The 15,730-nt window shown below is 43.2% G+C and overlaps 1 protein-coding gene and 1 non-coding gene across 15 annotated transcripts in view; one reads left to right on the forward strand and one right to left on the reverse strand.

The window, feature by feature from the left end:
* Positions 1-15,730, forward strand: part of RIMS1 (regulating synaptic membrane exocytosis 1) — a 599,631-nt gene that overhangs the window by 561,268 nt on the left and 22,633 nt on the right. The window lies entirely within an intron of this gene.
* Positions 5,511-5,582, reverse strand: TRNAC-GCA. Its single transcript has one exon. It is a non-coding gene; the product is annotated as a tRNA-Cys (tRNA).

Below are 15,730 nucleotides of genomic sequence, written 5' to 3' on the forward strand. Positions count from 1 at the left end.
GCCCTCGGATTTAGTTACAAGATTCAGTCAGCGGCTCACTCAGTAAATATTTTTGGGAGAAACTGGTGTCTCACAAAGCACTCTGACCAGAAGGGTGCTAAGGGGAGAGGCATGAAAGCATATCCAGAGGAAAAATTACATGTAAGTAAAGGATTTTATTAAAGTCTATCACATTCACCTGAGCGTTTTCATAGAGCAGTTTATAGTCAATTAGCAAGTGCTTTTTAGGGAAGCCAGCAGTACTGAGTGGAAAGAGCAGTGTCATTGGAGCTTAGGCTGGTCCAACTCGGCTGCAAGTGCTTATGCTTGAGGTGGTCTTAAAGGAATGGCAGGGGTCATCTCAAGTAAGTAGGATAAAGTACAGCTTGGAGGCAGAAAACATCATCTCATACATCAGGAACAGGCTGGAGGCAGCCTGGTTGGCACAGAAGGTTGCTACGGGGGAGCAGAGCCAGAGGCCAACGACCAACATCTTTCTGAAAGTGAATCCGCTATGGTTGTATAGACCCCAGCTGAAATGACAAGCATCTCAACATAAGGAGAGCAATGGAAGCAAGAAGGAAGGAGTGGATGGGGAAGATGAGGCCGAGAGAGTCAGAAAGATAACCATGTTCGATCATGGAATAGTGGCAGCCCCTTTAACAGAAATGGCACGTTAGGAGAGAAGACCTCTTGGGATCTGTGACACTCTACCGGTCAGGTTCAGCCAGAGGAGCAGAATCTGTAGGAGACAGACATTAAGAGATTTATTACTGGGCCTCTGTGGTTGTGAGGCAGGTCCGAAATCCACAGGGCTGCCCTGAGCTTGGACAGCCCAGGCCCCCAGGAATGGCTGGAGCTACAGCCCACACGGGGCTAAGTATCCCCAATCAGAGAGGCCTTAGTTCAACCCTTGAAGCCTTTAAATCATCTAGATTGCCTGAAATAGTCCCCCTTATTAAAGTCAACCGAATGTGTCCTCTAATCACACCTACAAGGTATACCTAGACGTGTGTTTGATTGAATGGCCAGTACTGTAGCCCAGCCAAGGAGACACAGAATAAAACCATCAGAATCCTCCAACTTGTTATGAACTCCAAAGGGCTGGTTCGATTTCTTAGGTGATAATGGAAGAAATACATCAGAAATTCAGAATTGAAATTCAGGAAAGGTGCTGAGACTGGAGGGCTTCCCTGGTGGCTCAGATGAGAAGGAACCCACCTGCAATGCAGGAGACCTTAGTTCAATCCCTGGGTCAGAAAGATCCCCTGGAAGAGGACATGACAAGCCAATGCAGTGTCCTTGCCTGGAGAATCCCATGGCAGGAGGAGCCTGGTGGGCTACAGTCCATAGGGTCGCACAGAGTCAAACACAACTTCAGCGGCCAGCACAGCACAGCAGAGCACTGATATTTGAGCTACCATGATAGGAGTTACCCACTAGAGGTGATATGTGGATGTCAGTCAGGAGTTTGGGAGGCTATAAACTTCATACAAGGCTATAAACTTCTACATCAAAGATGAATTCTTAGGAGAAACCATTTTTAAGGGGCAGAAGAAAGCAGAGTTGACTAAAAGATGGAAAGAAAAGATTAAATTTAGATTGAGTTTAGATTAAGTGCTAAGAGGAATGCTATAGCATCATATGACTTTGCCTGTCCCTCTCTGCTATGCTTTCTCACTCATTTCACAAGATTTCCAGTGGGGCAGGGGGACACTGTGGGCCCCTGGTCTCCTCCTATACGATATTGAGGGATCTTGCTGCCAGGGATCCAAACAGAATCTGCACTGAGAGAAAGCCAGTGGGTTTTGTTTTGTTTTTAATTGTGAGCTTTAAGCATACAATTGAGTAAGGTAAAACACCCCAGACTGCAGATATGACAGACATAAAGAATCAGATACATATTCCAGACAATGAAGAGTTAGAGGTACAGCCATTCTGCTTACTTAGTGGAGAGATTTGGGGGGAGCTTCAGCCCACTCTTGAATGCCTTGTCTCTTGCTCATCTGTTCAGCATTTTCTTTAACCTTCAATATACAGCTCAGATGTCTCCTCCTCTGAGAGAAGTTCATTAACTCACTGTGGCAGGGATGTTAACTCTGTCCTTTGTCCTATCTCTTGGGCATATTTGCACTTGTTATCCTGCTGAATGGGACTTCCCTGGTGGCTCAGTGGTTTAAAAAAAAAAAGAAAATCTGCCTGCCAATGCAGGAGACGCAGGTTCAATCCCTGGGTCAGGAAGATTTCCCCTGGAGAAGGAAATGGCAACCCACTCCCGTATATTTCTCCTGGGAAATCCCATGGACAGGGGGCCCTTGAGGGCTACAGTCCATGAAGTCACAAAGAGTCTGGCACGACTGAGTGATGAAACAGCCGCACCACCATCCTGCTCAGGTAGAGCTGCTTGTATGATTTTCTCCCCCACCAGCTGGTGGTCAGCTCCCTGCAATTTTCATGGTCAGCTCCCGGCAATTTTGATGGTCAGCTCCTGGCAATTTTGATGATCAGCTCCCTGCAATTTTGAATCCACCACCTTGGAGGGAAAAGTTTCTGGGGGTTGAAGAGTAAAGTTTAGGAGAATAAGGTAGAGAAGAAGAGGAGGGGAAGTGAATGGCAGGATCATTGCAGGAGGTGGGGGAGGTGTTTACCACGGTCCTAATATGGACGAAGTGGAGGATGGAGTTGGAAGGGAGGAAACCTGGGAGAGATCTGTCTTCTTGAAAAGTAAAGACAAACAGATGCAAAGGAAAATGTTCCTTCTTTAACGAGGATATTTTTCCTGATGTGAAAAGCTCGTTGATTTTTAAACTGTCTTTGTTAATTTAATATAAAGCATGTAAAGGGCTTATAACAATGAAAGCTGCTCGTCCTGTGTATGTGTGTATATGTGTTGATCTGTGTGTGAATGTGTGTGTGATCTGAGGGTCTGTCACGAGTCCGTTCTTACATATTTTCTTTAAGTGACATTTTACCTGTTTTTCCCAGTCATATGCTCTCCTAGTGTTTGGTTACAAATGCTATTATTAATAAGACAAAATGTGGTTCCTTCCTCAACTGATTGAAAGTATTTTACAAATAGTGGAATTCTGTGTGAACGTGATTATGATGCACTGGGTTGCAAGAAAACAAGAAAAGTGACTTTCCGTATCAGCACTGTCTTGCAGTGCCTTTGAGAGGGAAATATAAAGGTTAAAGAAAAGTGTCTCATTCTAAAATTGAAAGTACTGGTCTGTACTTCCATGGTGTTTAACTTTTCTCATCAGAATTGTTTAATGTATTCCTAATATGATTATTTTCACCCCTGCCTTCCAGAGTTCTATGTTTTATTTTGTTTGTTTTTATTGTCTTTAACTTAGCAAAAAAGTGTGTGTTAGTTGCTCAATCATGTCTGACTCTTTGTGACCCCCAGGCTCCTCTGTCCATGGAATTCTCCAGGCAAGAGTACTGGAGTGGGTTGCCATTCCCTTCTCCAGGGGATCTTCCTGACCCACGGATAGAAGCCGGGTCGTCCGCATTGCAGGCAGTTTCTTTACCATCTGAGCCACCAGGGAAGCAAAAACTAGATGTTTCCTTGATCTGTAAAATCTATAAAAACGTTTTTCTTTCCTCAAATTGATTTAGAACTTGACTGCTTAGCATCGTTCATAAAATGTGAACTTGTTTGCAGAGAAATTCAGCTGAAATCAACTTTTCAAAAATTTAGGTACCAGGGACATACAGTATTTCTCTCCTTTTGTTCTACGTTAGGGGTAATTTCAAGAAGCATTATCAAGAGCCTTTTACTGTAGAATTTCAGATTTAAATTTGCAGACAAAATCTTCCTGGCTTAAGGAGAACAGCAGAACTAAGAGCCGTGTCCCTAGACCGTATCTAATGCACAGTGATGCGGGTCCTTGTTCGTTAAAGGACACCATACAGGGCTGCCTCCAGGTGGCACCAACTGTTAGGTAACATTTATTGTAGCAGAGATGCTCGAATCTCTGGAGGTTGGACTTGGTCTGTTCAAGTGTGAATAAATGGAGTGTGACGATGTCTGTTCTTCCTGAAACGAACAATTCACTCAGGGCCTCACTGCTTGCATGATCAGATTCTTTGTCTTCTTTTATTTACAAAATGGGAATCAAAATTTCATCTACAGTAGAGGCCAGACAGAGTTTGGAGCAGAAAGTTTGAGGCTCTGATCTTCACTGTGGCTTTAGAAGCCATGTGGCCACTAGCTAAGGATTTATGTCCTGACCCTTTAAATAAAGAATTTGGATGAGATCACTCATTTTTAAAGTTCCGGTGCTAAATTTCAGATCTATTCTATCCTGAAATGCACCAGTTGAATCCACCTAATTGTATTCATTTTGGGATTTCAGCTCTGTGTTTAATTTTTGTATTCTTCTAATCCTCGTTTGAACAGAAAACAATTATTGCCAGTATGAAATTATCTTACTGCTTTCATATCACAGAAGCCTCAAGGTATAGTAAGAAAAGTATTTAATATTGTAAATTTACTTCTGGTCTAGTGAGGAAAATGTCAGGTTTGTTTTCAACTGTGTCCAGTTGTTTTCCCTCCAGGGAAAGAGTTACTAGCTCTGCAATCTTGGTCTTATCTGTCTCCACCTGACAGGGTGTAATGTCTCAGTCAACCGGGGCTGCTGTGACAAAAATGCCATAAACTGGGTGGATTGTAAATGACGGAAACTTGCTTCTGGAGGCTGGAAGCCCAGGGTCGGGGCACCAGCATTGTTTGCTTCCTGGTTCACAGATGGCCATCTTTTTCTGTAACCCCACACGGTAGAAGGAGCAGCCATGCATTTTGGGGTCTCTGTTATAAGGGCACTAACCTCATTCATGAGGGCTTCACCCTCATGACCTACTCACCTGCCCAAAGCCCTGGCTCCGAGTACCACCGCCATGCAGGCTTCAATGTATTAACTGGGGGGATGGGAGACCCATTCAATCTATAGCCTGCGACTGAGCCGAAGCCAGAACATTTTTGTGTCATTAACACCTAATGCTTCTCTCACTCAGACTCTCAGGACTCTCATTCTTTTATTGAACAGTCAAGTTAGGACAGTGCCTTGAGAATAATAACCAAGACCTGGAAAATGAGAGGCAGAGTGGCTGACTTCGCTAACGTGCATAACTCCGATCCCTCATTTGGTTCACATTTTCATTCTGTTAATGCTAAAGTATCTGCTCAGGAACATTTACTTTTTGGCAACAGAATCTTTAAATACTGTGCTTGACCCAGTTCAGTTAATTCCTTAGATGCCTTAAGATACATATGATGCTGTGCTGTGGATTGGTGAGTCTTGGTTGTCAGAGTTTCCCTTCACCAGTACACATTTTAGGCTCTTCTTATATATTGCAAATTCTGTTCATCTGATTTTCTAAAGATGGAAGGTGAAGTGAAGTGAAGTCGCTCAGTTGTGTCTGACTCTTTGTGACCCTATGGACTATAGCCTACCAGGCTCCTCCGTCCCTGGGATTCTCCAGGCAGGAATACTGGAGTGGGTTGCCATTTCCTTCTCCAGAAGACCTTCCCAACCCAGGGATCGAACCTGGGCCTCCTGTATTGCAGGCAGACGCTTTACCATCTGAGCCACCAGGGAAGTCAGAAGGAAGGTAGAAGGGGGAACAAAAAAGACCTCAAATTCTTAATATTCTTATTTACCATTTTTTGTTTGCTTTTTAATTTCCTAAGGGTTTCTTTTACTCTTTGGATGTGAAACTTTATGTTTTATTTAACTTATGTTTTGTATTTACAGTGTTGTGTTAATTTCTACTGTATAGCCAAAGTGACTCAGTCGTGTGTATATATGTGTATGTGTATATATACATATATTATTTTTCATATTCTTTTCAGTTATGGTTTATCCCAGGATATTGAATATAGTTCCCTGTGCGATATAGTAAGACTTTGTTGTTTATTCATCCTATGTGTAATAGTTTGCATCTGCTAATCCCAAGCTGCCAGTCCACCTCTCCTCTCCCCAATCCCCCCATAGCAACCGCAAGTCTGTTCACTATGTCTGTGAGCCTGTTTCTGTTTTGTAGAGAAGTCCACTTGTGTTGTATTTTAGAGTCCACGTATAAGTGATGTCCTGCAGTATTTAATGCATTCTAACAGCAGTCGGTGGAGAGCAGCCAGCAGGTTCCCAATGACATATGTGGACCTATGTGTGTGCACGCAGCGTTCCTATCACTCATAGACTCTCATCCCTGGGCACAGCCAAACCCCAAATTACTCCCAAGACCTGTGTGGCCAGGCCTCCAATTACCACTGTTTACTTAACTTGCCCATTTCCTGCCCGTTTGGCTCGTTCCCCAAGGCTCGGTTGGATCTCCCTGCCAGCCGGAATGGTTTCCTTTACAAGGACCAGCTGCTCAGAATCCACTGTGAAGACAGCCACCCTCACTCTTGTGGTCTTTTTTTTTTTTTTTTTTGCCCCAGGAAAGTTGCTTTCTCTTCCTCGGCCTCCCTCTGCCTGTTCCTGCTGAATAATTCACCCTTCTCTTTCCACTTGGAATCTGAAGACTTTTCTCTTCAATCAACTAACTTAACTCCTTCTATGCCTATTTGTAATATTGGTATATTTTACCTCTTAAAACATAAATTACCTTTATGATCATTCAGTAAATAGATATAACTACTTTTAAAAAAATTTTTATTCCCACCCTCTAAAATAGGTGTTAGAATTTAAGCTAATGATACGGTGAGTAAACAGAAATCTAAATAATCCTCCAGTTATGACATAAGAGGGTCCTACCCTGGTAGCTCTGATGGTAAAGAATCTGCCTGTAATGAGGAAGACCTGGGTTTGATCCCTGGGTTGGAAAGATCCCTTGGAGAAGGGAATGGCAGCCCACTCCAGTGTTCTTGCCTAGAGAATCCCTTGGACAGAGGAGCCTGGCGAGCTACTGTCCATGAGATCACAAAGAGTCTGACACAGCTGAACAGCTAACACTTTTTTCACTTTATGATATAACAGACTGAAACATTTCCAGATGATAGTATTGCAGAAGATTACAGCTACCTCAAGCAGCTCATATTCTCTCATGGTAGATTTTGCTTCCTGTGTAGTGACATGAAATTTCTGATGTTTGGGTGCAGGTCTATGAGGTAGTCAGGTAAGGCTTGGGTAGGATAGGGTAATAAGGATGGATAGTTTTGTAACTAAGTTGCCACTTGTATGAGATCCCTACAATATTTCCTGGCTACTGATCCCCTGGAATTTTGCCAGTTAATTTATTTGTCACTTTGCCACTGCATTGAAAATACCCCATGGACTAATGAAGTTCTCAATGTCCTTATTACTAAAATGGAAACTGGATTATTTTTAAAAGCTACCAGTAGTAAAGATGTCTCTTTGACCACCTGTATTTCTTACATTGTAATTTTATAAATGCAAAAGAAAAGAGATGGCTGCTGACATCTCTGAGTTAACTTTCTCTTAAAAGTTTGGACTTAGAGATGACAATTTTATAGCTTCGAAAATATTGATCCCAGTACCCCAGTTTTCTTTGAATTCTTTGCTTAATCAGATCTTCGCAAATAATTCTTTGGCATACTATTAAAAATCTGTAGAGTAACATCCAATTACTTGAGGATTATAAATCAGACATTATAGTAGGTGCTGGCACATCCTGCTCTATTCTGCAAAGTGTAGGCTCTGCTGCCCTGCTGTCGTGCTGTGACTTTCCATGTGGAGTGTTCTTTCTGGATCTGTAGGTTTTGTGGCCCCAGGATCTCAACATTATGGAGACCGCCAGCCAGAGGGACAGAGCAGCTAGCCGTCAGAGAGACACACACTCATGATCACTGACTGTAGTGACTGCCTGTCACCTTCTTTCTTGATCTCCAAGTTTCCTGAATTGATGGAAAGTTTAGTAAAATCTTGAAAGAGAGCAAGATGCTGTGGCCACACCGTCCTTCCCTGGGTGTTTATCATCAGAATTGATCGTAAGTTTTCCAAAGTCTGATCAAAGCTCAAAAACAAAAAAAAATGCCCAGTAGATATTTTTTCTAATGATAATCCTTCAAGTGGATCAAAATAGGGTTTTCCTTATATTATAAAGCATGAGATAGTTTCATCCATGAGAAATGCTAGACTTGGGCCTGTTCAAAAACACAGAAGCCCACATACCTGATGGTACTTAACCGTTACAAACCAAGCTAAAAAATGCTAAATGACAAATAAAAGGTTTTAGTTTCCTACCTTGACAAAAAATGTTTGCCATCACCGAAGAGGTCAAGTTTCAACTTAGAATTATGACTGCTGGGAGCTCTGTGCTTGACTGTGACACACCCCCACCTTCTTCTGGGCCCCACCACCCCCACCTTCCGTTCCCAGCTGCTGGCTCTGCAAAGCACCTCAAGGGGTCCTGCCTGCTCCTACCTGGGCTTTGGGGTGTGCACGTTGGTGGTGCTGTTCATCATTAGGAGAGAGAAAGACATACGGGCTGGCCCTGGGTGTGGGATTGGGGCCTCTGGATGGGGAATTCTAGGCTCCAAGGTTCTTGGACGCTTTGTGTAGAAGCCAGCCCACAGGCTCTAGGTGGGTAAACCCTCTGGATGCCCTCCTGGTCCCTGGGGAGGAAGAGGCTCCATCCTCTGTACTAGAGTGTGGCCACAGGAGGGACTGAGCCAGGCCCCGGAATGCAGGAGAGGAGGATTTAATGGTCCTCCAGAGATGATCTTCCATCCAGAGATGATCCAGAGATGCCTGGAGTATCATACATTCTTATTAACTGTATGGATTAACTCATTTTGTAGTGTGATCTTTGTCAAATTTTGTTTTACGTGCAGACTCTTTATATACATCCCATCTGTTCGGGAATGATGGGTAACGCCAGCATGATTAATGTGCCTAAGCAAAGAGACAGGAGGGAATCTCAGAGTCCTCTTCACGTGAACTTGGCCTTTAAAAGTTGGTCGGGCCCATTTCATTCCGTCCTGTTTCTCTGGACAGAGTTTATCCCACCCTTTCAGTAATTACCTTGTGGGTCATTCTGTGATGAGAGCGCTCTCCCGCTGTACAGAGATGCAGTCACACGTGCTGCTTGACTCTCCAGTGTGGACTGGGGAGGTCATAAGCCTGAATACAGTTAATTGCTGCTCAGGGGCCAGTTCAAGCTAGACTGGCTCCCCAAAGAGGAGACTGTGTGATTGTCCCCATCACTCACCATTTTGGGTGCCTGATGCTGTGACCTTGAGTTTCAACATGGGTCCCTTTTGGTCATGGGTGACTGGTTACACAGTACAAGTCTTTCCCAGATCAGTGTACCCCTGACTCAGACTCTGTCAAGAACTCCTGCCCATCTCTTTAAAGTCACCCTGCTGGTCTCTGAAATCCCTAAAAAGAACTCCACTTGTGCTACATAGCTCATATTTCAAATCAGACTATCCTGAGTTTGATGAAAACCCATCCAGTTGGTTTAAAGGGATGTAGTAAGAAGCAGAGAACCTACTTTGTTTTATAGAATCTGGAAAGAAATGTACTCATATAATTTGTGATCTCAAACTGTTTTCTTCCCATAATGACCAGCACAGCAGGTCATTGCTACACAGTAATGAGGAACTTCGTATGTGCACATTCAGTTCAGTTCAGTTCAGTCGCTCAGTCGTGTCTGACTCTTTGCGACCCCGTGAATCGCAGCACGCCAGGCCTCCCTGCCCATCACCAACTCCCGGAGTTCACTCAGACTCATGTCCATCGAGTCCATGATGCCATCCAGCCATCTCATCCTCTGTCGTCCCCTTCTCCTCCTGCCCCCAATCCCTCCCAGCATCAGAGTCTTTTCCAGTGAGTCAGCTCTTCACATGAGGTAGCCAAAGTACTGGAGTTTCAGCTTTAGCATCATTCCTTCCAAAGAAATCCCAGGGCTGATCTTAAACAGGAAAAGATCCACATACCTGATGTCACCTAACAGAAACCGAGGACTTATAACTTAGAAAGGACCCCTCTGTGTATTGAATCAGTTATTGCTAGAGTCTCCCCTTCTAACCCCATTTTCTCTGAGACAATACAGAGAAGAAAAATTTCTAACTCTGCTGTTAGAAGAGGAGCCTTCTATTTTCTAAATAGGAAAGTATTGCCAATCAATTCAGTAACTCAATTCTCAGATCTAAAGTCAGAGAATTGAGTGTACTATTCACAAAAATACTATTATATTTTTTAAATCCACACTAGATTTTATTTATAATCCTATGTACCATGGTACAGATTAAGCTACTGTAACAAGACACTCACAGATAGAGTGGCTTAATCAAGACCCTCACATAGTAGTGCAGGCAGACCATCTCATCTGGGGCTGGCATAACAACTGCAACACATCAGGGACCCAGGCTCTGCCAGCTTCAACACATGCTTGCATCCTGGGGCCCAAAGTGGCTGCTGCAGCACCGACTATCACATCCCTGTGCCATTCACAGTGGAGATGAGAAGGGCAATGTGGTCAGCCCTTAGCTGGGAGGATGAGGGAAGTTCTATCACTAGAGAAAAGGGTAAGGATGGATACTCAGGGCATGAAAAGTCTCTGGGATCTGTTGCCACTTACACTTGATTCCAAAGAGCATTTTGAGCTAAATATGTGAAGGATACAGAAAGATGTGCTTTGAGTTGAGCATGGGAAATTAGTGTTATTCTACTTGGAGACCCAATCTATGCAAAACACTTTGAGATCTCACAGTGTAGCAGGAGGTAAGTTCAGAACCATGGTCTTTTCATTCCTGCTTGAGACAAGCTCCCATTTCATAGACAAGGCAAGTGAGGCAAAGAGAGACAGAGTGAGCCACTTGCAGACTCAGAACTAACACAGGTGGAGCTGGGACCTGAATCCACAGGCTCTGATCCCACGGAAGGCCCTCAAACCATTTCGTATCCAGCCAACACTGAGTGTATTAGGCTGCCTTTTCAAATTGGAAAAAACGAAAGATTCCCTAAATAGTAATCGTTGTTGTTCAGTTGCCCGGTTGTGTCCCGACTCTGTGACCCCATGGACTGCAGCACGCCAGGTCTCTCTGTCCCTCACCATCTCCCAAAGTTTGCCCAAGTTCATGTCCATTGCATCAGTGATGCCATCCAGCCATCTCATCCTTTGACACCCACTTCTTCTGCCCCTCAATCTTTCCCAGCATAAAGGACTTTTCTAATGAGTCAGCTTTTCGTATCAGATGACCAAAATACTGGAGTTTCAGCTTCAGCATCAGTCCTTCCAATGAGTATTCAGGGTTGATTTCCCTCAAGATTGACTGCCTTAATCTCCTTTCAGTCCAAGGGACTCTCAGGAGTCTTCTCCAGCACCACAGTTCAAAGGATTCAATTCTTTGCTGCTTTGCCTTCTTTATGGTATAGCTCTTACAACCTTACATGGCCACTGGGAAGACCACAGCCTTAACTATATGGGCCTTTTTCTGGCACAGTATTGTCTCTGCTTTTCAACACTGTATAGACTTGTCATTGCTTTCCTGCCAAGAAGCAAACGTCTTATGATTCCATGGCTGCAGTCACCATCCGCAGTGATTTTAGATCCCCCAAAGAGGAAATCAGTTACTACTTCCATTTTTTCCCCTTCTATTTGCCATGAGGTAATGAGGCCAGACCTGGGTTTGATCCCTGGGTCAGGAAGATCCCCTGGAGAAGGAAATGGCAACCCACTCCAATACTCTTGCCTGGAAAATCCCATGGGCGGGGGATCCTGGTAGGCTACAGTCAATGGGGTTGCAAAGAGTCAGACATGACTGAGTGACTTCACTTTCACTTTCAGTTTAATAGGGCCAGATGCCATGATCTTAGCTTTTTTAATATTGAGTTTTTAAGCCAGCTCTTTCACTCTCCTCTTTCACCCTTATCAAAAGGCTTTTTAGTTCATCTGCACTTTCTGCCATTAGAGCGGTACCATCTGCATACCTGGGGTTGATGTTTCTCCCGCCTGTCTTGATTCCAGCTTGTAACTCATCCAGCCCCACATTTCTCATGATGTGCTCAGTGTATAGATTAAACAAACAGGGTGCAGCAGACAGCCCTGTCTTACTCCTTTCTCAATCTTGAACCAATCAGTTATTCCATTCAGGGTTCCAGCTGTTGCTTCCTGACCCACATACAGGTTTCTCAGGAGACAGCTAAGATGGTCTGGTGGTCCGATCTAAATGGTAATAACTTGGTTTAAACATTTTTTTTAAAAAAGAAAAAAACTAAAATGTGCAATAAAACATTTTCTTTTTTTGTAGGTTTCAGCCTGAAGTATTGTTTTATTTTTACAGTCAGAATGTCATAGAGTTAAGGAGATATTCTAAGTTTACACTCAGTAAGTGAAATACAGTTTCAATTAAGGTGTTAATTTAGAACAAAGAAGAGTTTTAAAAAATATATGGGACATAAATGTGGTATGTTTTACTCCTGGGAAAATAAATCTGAGGCCTTATTTTCTGAACACTGAGTGGGTTTTTTCTTTCTTTCTTTCTTTATTTATTTATTTTGGGCTAGAAGTATATTTAGTATATTTGTTAACTTTAAAAATAATTTTATTTTATATTGGAGTCTACTGGATTTATAATATTGTGTTGGTTTCAGGTGTACTGCAAACTGATTCAGTTATACATTTACATAAACCTATTCTTTTTCAGATTCGTTTCCAATTTAGATTATTACAGAATATTAGAATAGAATTCCCTGTTCTGTGCAATAGGTCCTTGTTGTTTATCTATTTTATATATGCTATTTTTTGCTACCGTTTAGTCGCTAAGTCGTGTCTGACTGTTTGTATCCTGATAGACTGTAGTCCACCAGGCTTCTCTGTCCATGGGATTTTCCAGGCAAGAATACTGCAATGGGTTGCCATTTCCTTCTCCAGGGGATCCTCCCAACCCAAGGATATAGTAGTGTTTATATGTTAATCTCATCCTCCTAATTTATCCCTCCCCAACTTTCCCCCTTGATAACCGTAAGTTTGTTGTCTGTGTCTGTGAGTCTGTTGCTGTTTTGTATATAACTTCATTTGTATCATTTTTTTAGATTCCATATATAAGTGATATCATAAAATATTTGTCTCTGTCTGACATACTTCATTTAGTACGATAATCCCTAGATTCGTCCATGTTGCTGCAAAAAAAATGGCATTATTTCATTCTTTTTTATGGCTGAGCATATATATCCCTTGTATATATATCACGGGCTCCCCGCTGCTCAGTGGGTAAGGAAACTCAGGTTCGATCTCTGGGTGGGGAAGGTCTCCTGGAGGAGGTAATGGCAACCCACTCAAGTATTCTTGCCTGGAGAATCCCAGGGACACAGGAGCCCTGAAGGCTAGTCCATAGGGTCACAAAGAGTCAGACACAAATGAAGCAACTTAGAATGCATCCAAGCACGTACATATATCACAGCTTCTTTATCCATTCATCTGTTGATGGACATTTACATTGTTTCCATGTCTTGGCTATCGTAAATAGTGCTGCAATGAACTTAGGAGGCATATATCTTTTCAAAGTATGGTTTTCTCTGGATGTATGCCCAAGAGTGGAATCACTGGATCATGTGGTGGCTCTGTTTTTAGTTTTTAAAGCACCTTCATTCTGTTTTCCACAGTGGCTGCACCCACTTGCATTCCCATCAACGGTGTAGAAAGTTTCCCTTCCCTGCACACCCTTTCTGGCATTTATTGTTTGTGGACTTTTAAATGATGGCCATCCTGACTGATGTGAGGTGGCACCTCATTGTAGTTTTCATTTGCACTTCGCTAATAATTAGTCATGTTGAGCATATTTGCATGTGCTTTTTGGCCAACTGTATGTCTTCTTTGGAGAAGTTTCTAGTTAGACCTTCTGTTTTCTGATTTTTTTTACTTTTAGCTATTTGAGCTGTTTGTATGCTTTGGAAGTTAATCCCTTGTCCGGTTGCAAATATATCTGAGGCCTTATTTTCTGAACATTGAGTTGTTAATAAACTCTTTAGATATCTCCATGACATACTTTAGAGCACTTTTTAATCGAGTCAAGCTGAAATAAGTCCATCCCAGGATTGGGAGCTTAATCTCATCCTCAGAACATGTAGGTGACCATTGATCCCCAGGTGCTTTACCTTGTATGCATCACATTTATTAAGCAAGAAGATGACCGTATATAGTGTCCACTCCCTAGGTGTATTGGTTTGCTCAGTATGCATGGCGAAATATCACTGACTGGCTGTTGGAACAGCAGTTTTTCCCCTCACAGTTCTAGGGGCTGGGCGTCCACGGTCACGGTACGGGCAGGTGTGGTTCCTCTGAAGCGTCTGTCCTTGGCTTGGCGGTGGATGCTGTCTTACCGCCTCTCCATGCCGTGGTCACTCTGCATCCTCATCTCCTCTTCTTGTGAGGACACCAGTCAGATGGGTTAAGGTCTCCTTAGGGGGCTTCTTTTAAGTTAATCACCATGTATAGGCCCTATCTCCCAGTAGTCTTATCCTAAGATTTTGGGGGTTAGGACTTCAGCCTGTGAACTGTGGGTGGGTGATGGGGGGAACCCTGTTCAGTCCAGGCCGTACTTTGGGAACATAGAGACCTGGACTCAAGCCAGATGTCCAGCTTGCGGCTGCCTCCTCCCTGACGGTTTTGGCCAAAACAGGATGCGGGGCAGGTGGTGTGTTTCAGTAACCTTAAGCCTCTTTACCTGAATATTTGGGGACCGCATTATTAAGTTTAATCTGCAGATTATTTAAAAGAGAATCTTGAACTTGCTCACATTTTCACCATCTGGTCAAGACGAAACAGATGAGGTGACAGTTGTTATTCTTGTTGTTTAGTCGCTAAAGTCGTGTCCGACTCTTTGGGGACTCCATGAACTGTAGCCTGCCGGGCTCCTCTGTCCATGGGATTTCTCAGGCAAGAATAATGGAGTGGGTGGGTACCCATTTCCTCCTCCAGGGGATCTTCCTGACCCAGGGATTGAACCCACACCTCCTGCATTGGCAGACAGATCTTTAACACTGCACTACCTGGGAAGCTCTGAGGTCATAGTAGCAAACATTTTCCTGGAAAACTCAGTGTGTGAGGGAGCCGAGATGGTCTGACTGCAGGCATTCCAGGCAGTCAGCAGGATGCCAGCTTCTCACCAGGGAGCCACTTTCAGTCATGGGTAGGCTGAAAAGCAGATGTCAGGAGTCAGTATAGACCTTCTAAAGCCATGTTTGCAGAGCACACAGCAGCAAAGAGAGCACCATAACCTCCTTCAGGTTACTGCAGTGAAATAAGAAAGCATAGCCAGGGTCTTTCCCTGGTTGTTCAGTGGTTAGGACTCTGAGCTCCCAGTGCAGGCGACATGAGTTCACTCCCTGCTCAGGGAACTAAGATCCTGCATGTTTAAAACAAACAAACAAAAAAGCATCACTACATCACTGGGAAAGACTGAAAGAATTCTGAAAATATTATTAAGGGCACTTATTCCATCCATCTCACAAAAAGTATTCCTAACGATTCTATCTTTAGCTTCTTGACCATTGTGTATCTTTCATTATAAACCTCTTTGGAAAATGGGAAAACTGTAAACTTTATGGCTTGTAGGATTAAAATGGAGAATGAATGAGGGAAACCATAAAAATGCAAGAACTTTCATGCCGTGTTCTATAAATGTTCTTCAGACTTATGAAACTTTTACAAGTTGTACTTATCTGGAGTGGGGTGAGGTATATTCAAGAACCTTGGCCCAGCACGAAAGGAACATTTTTGTTTGTTTAAAAATACCCAGAAACTCACTGTGGCACCGTTGGAACAGACTGCCTAATAA

Source organism: Capra hircus, chromosome 14 (genome assembly GCF_001704415.2).
Source record: "Capra hircus breed San Clemente chromosome 14, ASM170441v1, whole genome shotgun sequence".
NCBI lineage: Eukaryota > Metazoa > Chordata > Mammalia > Artiodactyla > Bovidae > Capra > Capra hircus.